The sequence below is a fragment of the Arachis hypogaea genome, chromosome 2, assembly GCF_003086295.3.
Source record: "Arachis hypogaea cultivar Tifrunner chromosome 2, arahy.Tifrunner.gnm2.J5K5, whole genome shotgun sequence".
NCBI lineage: Eukaryota > Viridiplantae > Streptophyta > Magnoliopsida > Fabales > Fabaceae > Arachis > Arachis hypogaea.
Window position 1 is genome coordinate 30,354,485 of NC_092037.1, and position 10,041 is coordinate 30,364,525.

A 10,041-nucleotide genomic window follows, 5' to 3' on the forward strand; every position below is an offset into this window, starting at 1 on the left:
AGACCTGGTCAAAAGACACTAGTACAATATTAAAAAGTTCTATTTATACTAAAATTAGCTACTAGGGTTACAGAGATAAGTGATTGATGCAGAAATCCACTTCCGGACCCACTTGGTGTGTGCTTGGGCTGAGCTTGAGCTTTATACGTGTAGAGGCTTCTTTTGGAGTTAAATGCCAAGTTGTAACGTGTTTTTGGCGTTTAACTTTGGTTTGTGACGTGTTTCTGGCGTTTTACTCCAGAATACAGCATGGAACTGGCGTTAAACGCCAGTTTGCGTCATCTAAACTTGAATAAAGTATGGACTATTATATATTACTGGAAAGCTCTGAATGTCTACTTTTCAACGCCGTTGAGAGCGCGCAATTTGAAGTTCTGGGGCTCCATAAAATCCATTTTGAGTGCAGGGAGGTCAGAATCCAACAATATCAGCAGTCCTTTGTCAACCTGAATCAGATTTTTGCTCAAGTCCCTCAATTTCTGATAGAAAATATCTGAAATCACATAAAAACACAAAACCTCATAGTAAAATCCAGAAATGTGAATTTTGTATAAATAATAATAAAACATCCCTAAAAGTAGCTAGATCCTACTAAAAACTACCTAAAATCAATGCTAAAAAGCGTATAAATTATCCGCTCATCACAACACCAAACTTAAATTGTTGCTTGTCCCCAAGCAACAGAAAATCAAATAGGATAAAAAGAAGAGAATATACTATAAATCTCAAACTATCAATGAATATTAGTTCTAATTAGATGAGTGGGACTTGTAGCTTTTTGCTTCTGAACAGTTTTGGCATCTCACTTCTTCCTTTGAAGTTCAGAATGATTGATCTATAGAAACTCAGAGTTTGATCTATGATCTTGGACTGCTAAGACTTTGTTTCCAGTATTCAAATACATAATGCCACAGACACATGACTGGGTGACTTTCAGATTGTGACTCAGCTTTGCTATCCCTTGAAGTTCAGAATGTTGGCATCTATAGAAACTCAGAGTTTCAGATAGTGTTATTGATTCTCCTAGTTAAGTATGTGATCTTGAACACAGCTACTTTATGATCTTGGACGTGCCTAAGCACTTTGTTTCCAGTATACCACCAATACATAAATGCACAGACACATGACTGGTGAACCTTTCAGATTGTGACTCAGCTTTGCTAAATCCCATTAGAGGTGTCCAGCTCTTAAGCACACTCTTTTTGCTTTGGATCACGACTTTAACCACTCAGTCTCAAGCTTTTCACTTGGACCTGCATGCCACAAGCACATGGTTAGGACAGCTTGATTTAGCCGCTTAGGCCTGGATTTTATTTCCTTGGGCCCTCCTATCCATTGATGCTCAAAGCCTTGGATCCTTTTCACCCTTGCCTTTTGGTTTTAAGGGCTATTGGCTTTTTCTGCTTGCTTTTGCTTTATATATATATATATATATATATATATATATATATATATTTTTCGCCATATATTTTTTTTCACAAGCTTTTGTTATTCACTGCTTTTTCTTGCTTCAAGAATCAATTTCATGATTTTTCAGATTATCAATAACATTTCTCTTTTTCATCATTCTTTTAAGAGTCAACAATTTTTACATTCATAAACAACAAGATCAAAAATATGCACTGTTCAAGCATTCATTCAGAAAACAAAAAGTATTGTCACCACATCAATATAATTAAACTAAATTCAAGGATGAATTCGAAAATCATGTACTTCTTGTTCTTTTGTATTAAAAACATTTTTCATTTAAGAAAGGTGAAGGATTCATGAAATTATTCATAGCCTTAAGACATAGTTACTAAATATTAATGATCATGTAGTAAAGACACAAACATAAGAAAACATGAAGCTCAAAAATTGAAAAACAGATATATAAGAACAAGGAAGTTAAGGAATGAGTCCACCTTAGTGATGGTGGCGTCTTCTTCTTGAAGGACCAATGATGTCTTTGAGCTCCTCTATGTCTCTTCCTTGCCTTTGTTGCTCCTCCCTCATAGCTCTTTGATCTTCTCTAATCTCATGGAGAATGATGGAGTGCTCTTGTTGCTCCACCCTTAATTGGTCCATGTTATAACTCAAGTCTTCTAGAGAAGTGTTGAGTTGTTCCCAATAGTTGTTTGGAGGAAAATGCATCCCTTGAGGCATTTCAGGGATTTCTTGATGATGAGCTTCCTCATGCGTCTTTTGGGATCCATGAGTAGGCTCTCTTGTTTGCTCGATCCTCTTCTTAGTGATGGGCTTGTCCTCTTTAATGAGGATGTCTCCTTCTATGACAACTCTAGCTGAGTAGCATAGATGGCAAATGAGATGAGGAAAAGTTAGCCTTACCAAGGTAGAGGGCTTTTCGGCTACTTTGTAGAATTCAAGAGAGATAACTTTATGAACTTCTACTTCCTCTCCAATCATGATGCTATAGATCATGATGGCCCAATCCATAGTAACTTTGGATCGGTTGCTAGTAGGGATGATGGAGCGTTGGATGAACTCCAACCATCCTCTAGCCACAGGCTTAAGGTCCAGTCTTCTCAATTGAACCAGCTTGTCTTTTGAGTCTCTTTTCCATTGAGCTCCTTCCACACATATGTCCATGAGGACTTGGTCCAACCTTTGATCAAAGTTGACCCTTCTAGTGTAGGGGCGTGAGTTTTCTTGCATTATAGGCAAGTTGAATGCCAACCTTATATTCTTCGGACTGAAATCTAAGAATTTCCCCCGGACCATTGTAAGATAATTCTTTGGATTCGGGTTCATACTTTGATCATGGTTCCTAGTGATCCATGCATTGGCATAGAACTCTTGAACCATTAAGATTCTGACTTGTTGAATGGGGTTGGTCAGAACTTCCCAACCTCTTCTTTGGATCTCATGTCGGATCTCCGGATACTCATTTTTTTTAGCATGAAAGGGACCTCGGGGATCACCTTCTTCTTGGCCACAACTTCATAGAAGTGGTCTTGATGGACCTTTGAGATGAATCTCTCCATCTCCCATGACTCGGAGGTGGAAGCTTTTGTCTTCCCTTTCCTCTTCCTAGAGGTTTTTCCGGCCTTAGGTGCCATAAGTGGTTATGAAAAAACAAAAAAATATATGCTTTTACCACACCAAACTTAGAATATTGCTCACCCTCGAGCAAAAGGAGAAAGAATAGAAGAAGAAGAAAATATGGATGAGAGAAGGAGAGATGTGTTTTTGGCCAAGGGGAAGAAGAGAGGGTTATGTTGTGTGAGAATGAAGAATGATGGAGGGGTTTATATAGTGGAGGGAGAGGGTATTGGTTCGGCCATTTAGGGTGGATTTGGGTGGGAAAGAGATTTTGAATTTTGAAAGTAGGTGGGGTTTATGGGGAAGAGAGGATGGATATGAGTGGTGAAGAGGTGATGGGGAGAGAGATTGCAGTGATTGGTGAAGGGTTTTTTTATGGGAAGAGTGTTATTGGGTTGTGTGAAAGAGAGAGAAGGTGAGTTGAGATAGGTGGTGATCCTGTGGGGTCCACAGATCCTGAGGTGATCCTGTGGGATCCACAGATCCTTAGGTGTCAAGGATTTATCATCCCTGCACCAATTAGGCATATAAAACGCCCTCTGCACGCAATCCTGGCATTTAACGCCAGATTGATGCTTGTTTCTGGTGTTAAACGCCAGTTCTATGTTTGTTTTGGGCGTTCAACGCTGGTCTGCAGCATGTTTCTGGCGTTGAACGCCAGTTCTATGCTTGTTTCTGGCGTTTAACGCTAGCTCTCCTCAGGGTGTAATCCTGGCATTTAAACGCCAGGATGCTGCTTGTTTCTTGCGTTCAACGCCAGATTTATGCTCTGTTCTGGCATTGAACGCCAGCCAGATGCTCCTTACTGGCGTTTAAATGCCAGTAAGCTTTTCCTCCAGGGTGTGCTATTTCCTTTGCTTTTTCTTATTCTATTTTTAATTTTAGTATTTGTTTTGTGATTTACCTTTTTCATAACTTGAACACTTCGTAGCAATGGCTCCACATGATCATGAACCTAATAAAACATAAAAGAACAATTAAAATATAGATAAATAAAAATTGGGTTGCCTCCCAATAAGTGCTTCTTTAATGTCAATAGCTTGACATTAGGCTCCTATGGAGCTTCACAGGTGTTCAAAGCATTGTTGGGACCTCCCAACACCAAACTTAGAGTTTGAATGTGGGGGTTCAACACCAAACTTAGAGTTTGGTTGTGGCCTCCCAACACCAAACTTAGAGTTTGATTGTGGGGGCTTTGTTTGACTCTGTATTGAGAGAAGTTTTTCATGCTTCCTCTCCATGGTTGCAGAGGAAGATCCTTGAGCTTTAAACACAAGGTAGTCCCCATTCAATTGAAGGACTAGCTCTCCTTTGTCAACATCAATCACAGCTCTTGCTGTAACTAAGAAGGGTCTTCCAAGGATGATGCATTCATCCTCCTCCTTCCTAGTGTCTAAGATTATGAAATCAGCAGGGATATAAAGGCCCTTAACCTTCACTAACCCGTCCTCTACCATTCCATAAGCTTGTTTAATTGACTTGTCTGCCATCTCTAATGAGAATGTGGCAGCCTGTACCTCAAAGATCTCCCGCTTCTCCATGACAGAGAGTGGCATTAGATTTATACCCGACCCCAGGTCACACAGGGCCTTCTCAAAGGTCATGGTGCCTATGGTACAGGGTATTAAGAATTTACTAGGGTCTTGTTTCTTTTGAGTTAAAGTTTGCTGAACCCATGTATCTAGTTCACTAATGAGCAAAGGAGATTCATTTTTCCCAGTCTCATTACCAAACAACTTGGCATTCTGCTTTATGATGGCTCCTAGATATTGAGCAACTTGCTTTCCAGTTACTTCTTCATCCTCTTCAGAGGAAGAATAGTTTTCAGAGCTCATGAATGGCAGAAGGAGGTTTAATAGAATCTCTATGGTCTCTATATGAGCCTCAGATTCCTTTAGGTCCTCAATAGGGAACTCCTTCTTGTCTGGAAGACGTCCCATGTGGTCTTCTTCATTGGGATTCACGTCCTTCCCTTCCTCCTTGGATTCGGCCATATTGACAATATCAATGGCCTTGCACTCTCTTTTTTTATTCTCTTCTGTATTGCTTGGGAGAGTACTAGGAGGAGTTTCAGTGACTTTCTTACTCAGCTGACCCACTTGTGCCTCCAAGTTTCTAATGGAGGACCTTGTTTCATTCATGAAACTTAAAGTGGCCTAAGATAGATCAGAGACTATGTTTGCTAAGTTAGAGGAGCTCTGCTCAGAATTCTCTGTCTGTTGCTGAGAAGATGATGGAAAAGGCTTGCTATTGCTAAGCCTGTTTCTTCCACCATTATTAAAGCCTTGTTGGGGCTTTTGTTGATCCTTCCATGAGAAATTTGGATGATTTCTCTATGAGGGATTATAGGTGTTTCCATAGGGTTCACCCATGTAATTCACCTCTGCCATTGCAGGGTTCTCAAGATCATAAGCTTCTTCTTCAGAAGATGCCTCTTTAGTACTGTTGGATGCATTTTACAATCCATTCAGACTCTGAGAAATCATGTTGACTTGCTGAGTCAACATTTTGTTCTGAGCCAATATGGCATTCAGAGCATCAATTTCAAGAACTCCCTTCCTCTGAGGCGTCCCATTACTCACAAGATTCCTATCAGAAGTGTATATGAATTGGTTATTTGCAACCATGTCAATGAGTTCTTGAGCTTCTGCATGCGTTTTCTTTAGGTGGATAGATCCACCTGCAGAATGGTCCAGTAACATCTTAGAGAACTCAGATAGACCATAATAGAATATATCTAAAATGGTCCACTCTGAAAGCATGTCAGCAGGACACTTTTTGGTCAACTGTTTGTATCTTTCCCAAGTTTCATAGAGGGATTCACCATCTTTTTGTTTGAAGGTCTGAATATCCACTCTAAGCTTGCTCAGCTTTTGAGGAGGAAAGAACTTAGCCAAGAAGGCCGTGACCAGCTTATCCCAGGAGTCTAGGCTATCTTTAGGTTGTGAGTCCAACCATGTTCTAGCTCTGTCTCTTATAGCAAAAGGAAAAAGCATGAGCCTGTAGACTTCAGGATCTACTCCATTAGTCTTAACAGTATCACAAATTTGCAATAACTCAGTTAAAAACTGGTAGGGATCTTCTGATGGAAGTCCATGAAACTTGTAGTTCTGTTGCATTAGAGCAACTAATTGAGGCTTCAACTCAAAATTGTTTGCTCCAATGGCAGGGATTGAGATGCTTCTTCCATAAAAATTGGAAGTAGGTGTAGTATAATCACCAAGCATCCTCCTTGCATTATTGTTGTTGTCATTATTTTCGGCTGCCATCTCCTCTTCCTTTTCAAAAATTTCTGTAAGGTTGTCTATGGATTGTTGTATTTTAGCTTCTCTTAGTTTCCTCTTCAGAGTCCTTTCAGGTTCAGGATCTGCTTCAACAAGAATATTCTTGTCCTTGCTCCTGCTCATATGAGAAAGAAGGGAACATAAAATAATAATAGGGATCCTCTTTACCACAGTAGAGAGATTCCTTTATGTGAGTAGAAGAATAAAAGAATAGAAGAATGAGAAGGAAAAATTTGAACACAGAGGGGAAGAGAGGGTTCAAATTTTTAAGATGAAGAGAAGTGTTAGTAAATAAATAAATAAATAGAAAAATATGAGAGGAAGAGAATTTCGAAAATTGTTTTTGAAAAAATGGTTAGTGATTTTTGAAAATTAAGAAAAGAAATAAAATTAAAAATTGAAACAATTAGTTAATTAAAAGAATTTTGAAAAAGAGGGAGATGATTTTCGAAAATTAGAGAGAGAAAAGTAGTTAGGTGGTTTTGAAAAAAAAAAAGATAAGAATTTTAAAACAGACAAAAAGTCAATTAGTTAGTTGAAAATGATTTGAAAATTAATTTTGAAAAGATAAGAAGTTAGAGAAGATTTTGAAATTGATTTTGAAAAAGATATGATTGAAAAGATATGATTGAAAAGATATAGTTGAAAAAGATTTGATTTTTAAAATTTAAAATTGATTACTTGACTAACAAAAAACTAAAAGATATGATTCTAAAATTTAAAGATTGAACCTTTCTTAACAAGAAAGTAACAAACTTCAACTTTTTGAATCAATCACATTAATTGTTAGTAAAGTTTCGAAAATTATGAGATAAAATTAAGAAAAAGATTTTGAAAATTAATTTTAAAAAAATATTGAAAATAATAAAAAAATGAAAAAGATTTGATTTTTGAAAAAGATTTTGAAAAGATAAGATTTTTAAAATTGAAATCTTGACTTGACTAACAAGAAACAACTTATTTTAAAAAAAATTTGACTAAGTCAACCCAAAATTTCGAATTTTATGAGAGAAATACGGAAAAGATATTTTTTATTTTTAATTTTAATGAGGAGAGAGAAAAACACAAAAATAACCCAAAACATAAAAATTTTGGATCAAAACCAATTATGCATGCAAGAACACTATAAATGTCAAGATGAACACCAAGAACACTTTGAAGATCAAGATGAACATCAAGACTTATTTTTGAAAATCTTCAAGAAAAGAAAAAACATGCAAGACACCAAACTTAGAAATTTTTAATATTTAGACACTAAGAATGCAAAAATGCATATGAAAAACAACAAAAGACGCAAAACAAGAAAATATGAAGATCAAACAAGAAGACTTACCAAAAACAACTTGAAGATCATGAAGAACACCATGCATGAATTTTTGAAAAATACATAAATTTTAAAAACATGCAATTGACACCAAACTTAAAAATTGACACTAGACTCAAACAAGAAACACAAAATATTTTTTGTTTTTATGATTTTATTAATTTTTTTGTATTTTTTTTTCAAAAATTATTTTTTTGAAAAATGAAAACAAAGAAAATTTTTTTTGAAAGATTTTTGCAAAACTTTTTGAAAAGAAAATTACCTAATCTGAGCAACAAGATGAACTGTTAGTTGTCCAAACTCGAACAATCCCCGGCAACGGTGCCAAAAACTTGATAGGCAAAATTGTGATTTACTCTTTTCATAACTCGAACAATTTTTAGTAATGGCTCGAAAAACTTGGTATACACTACTATGGTTCACTTACATTCTTCACAACTTCGCACAACTAACCAGCAAGTGCACTGGGTCGTCCAAGTAATAAACCTTACGTGAGTAAGGGTCGATCCCACGGAGATTGTTGGTATGAAGCAAGCTATGGTCATCTTGTAAATCTCAGTCTGGCAGATTATAAAAGTTATAATGGTTTTCGAAAATAATAATAAATAAAACATAAAATAAAGATAGAGTTACTTATGTAAATCATTGGTGGGAATTTCAGATAAGTGTATGGAGATGCTTTGTCCCTATTGAATCCCTGTTTTCCAACTGCCTTCCTTCAATTATTCACACTCCTTTCCATGGCAAGCTGTATGTAGGGCATCACCATTGTCAATGGCTACATCCCATCTTCTCAGTGAAAATGGTCCAAATACTCTGTCACAGCATGACTAATCATCTGTCGGTTCTCGATCATGTCGGAATAGAATCTATTGATTCTTTTGCGTCTGTCACTACGCCCAACAATCACGAGTTTGAAGCTCGTCACAGTCATTCAATCCTTGAATCCTACTCGGAATACCACAGACAAGGTTTAGACTTTCCGGATTCTCAAGAGTGGCCACCAAAGGGTTCTAGCTTATACCAAGAAGATTCTGATCAAGGAATCTAAGAGATATGTGCTCAGTCTAAGGTAGAACGGAAGTGGTTGTCAAGCACGTGTTCATAAGGACAGATGATGATGAGTGTCACGGATCATCACATCCATCAGGTTGAAGGGCAGCGAATATCTTACAATAAAAATAAGCATGAATTGAATAGAAAATAGTAGTACTTTGCATTAAAACTCGAGGTACAGCAGAGCTCCACACCCTTAATCTATGGTGTGTAGAAACTCCACCGTTGAAAATATATAAGTGATGGTCCATGCATGGCCGTGAGGCCAGCCCCCAAAATGTGATATGAATTCAAATAATAGGGAAAAAGACTAGACCTGGTAAAAAGACCCTAGTACAATAGTAAAAAGTTCTATTTATACTAAAATTAGCTACTAGGGTTACAGAGATAAGTGATTGATGCAGAAATCCACTTCTGGGGCCCACTTGGTGTGTGCTTGGGCTGAGCTTGAGCTTTACACGTGTAGAGGCTTCTTTTGGAGTTAAATGCCAAGTTGTAACGTGTTTTTGGCATTTAACTCTAGTTTGTGACGTGTTTCTGGCGTTTTACTCCATAATGCAGCATGGAACTGGCGTTGAACGCCAGTTTGCGTCGTCTAAACTTGAATAAAGTATGAACTATTATATATTACTGGAAAGCTCTGAATGTCTACTTTCCAACTCCATTGAGAGCGCGCAATTTGAAGTTCTGGGGCTCTAGAAAATCCATTTTGAGTGCAGGGAGGTCAGAATTCAACAGCATCAGCAGTCCTTTGTCAGCCTGAATCAGATTTTTGCTCAGGTCCCTCAATTTCAGCCAGAAAATATGTGAAATCACAAAAAAACACACAAACTCATAGTAAAGTCTATAAATGTGAATTTTGCATAAAACTAATAAAAATATCCCTAAAAGTAGCTAGATCCTACTAAAAACTACCTAAAATCAATGCTAAAAAGCGTATAAATTATCCGCTTATCATCCATCTAATCATAAGATTTAACATAATTCCTACTAAGTTCATAACTCAAACTTGGGGATAACAAAGAGAAAAGGTTCGCTCACCTTATTCCTCGCTAAAACTTGATTAAGCCTCCCTTAAACATCAAAATTTGGAAATTTCTTCAATATCCAAAACAAAAATGCAAAATTCAAAGTTACTTGCCACAATGTTTAGATAGAATGGAAGAGGATTTTGTGACGAATGTGTGGCCACAAACGGCTTGTCAATCGGAGCTTCGTAGCGAAACTTATGACCAAATAAAAGTAATGGAGGTTATGGTTTCTTCTTCTCCTTTCTCTCTTCTCTGAATTTGTGGCTCTTTTCATGAATGAAGGAAATGATGTTAAAATAGCTAA

The 10,041-nt window shown here is 37.1% G+C and overlaps 1 non-coding gene across 1 annotated transcript; it reads left to right on the plus strand.

Moving 5' to 3' along the window:
* The first annotated feature begins 5,798 nt into the window (after positions 1 to 5,798).
* On the plus strand, positions 5,799 to 5,906 carry LOC112768139 (small nucleolar RNA R71). Its single transcript, XR_003185583.1, has one exon. It is a non-coding gene; the product is annotated as a small nucleolar RNA R71 (small nucleolar RNA).
* Positions 5,907 to 10,041: the final 4,135 nt, after the last annotated feature.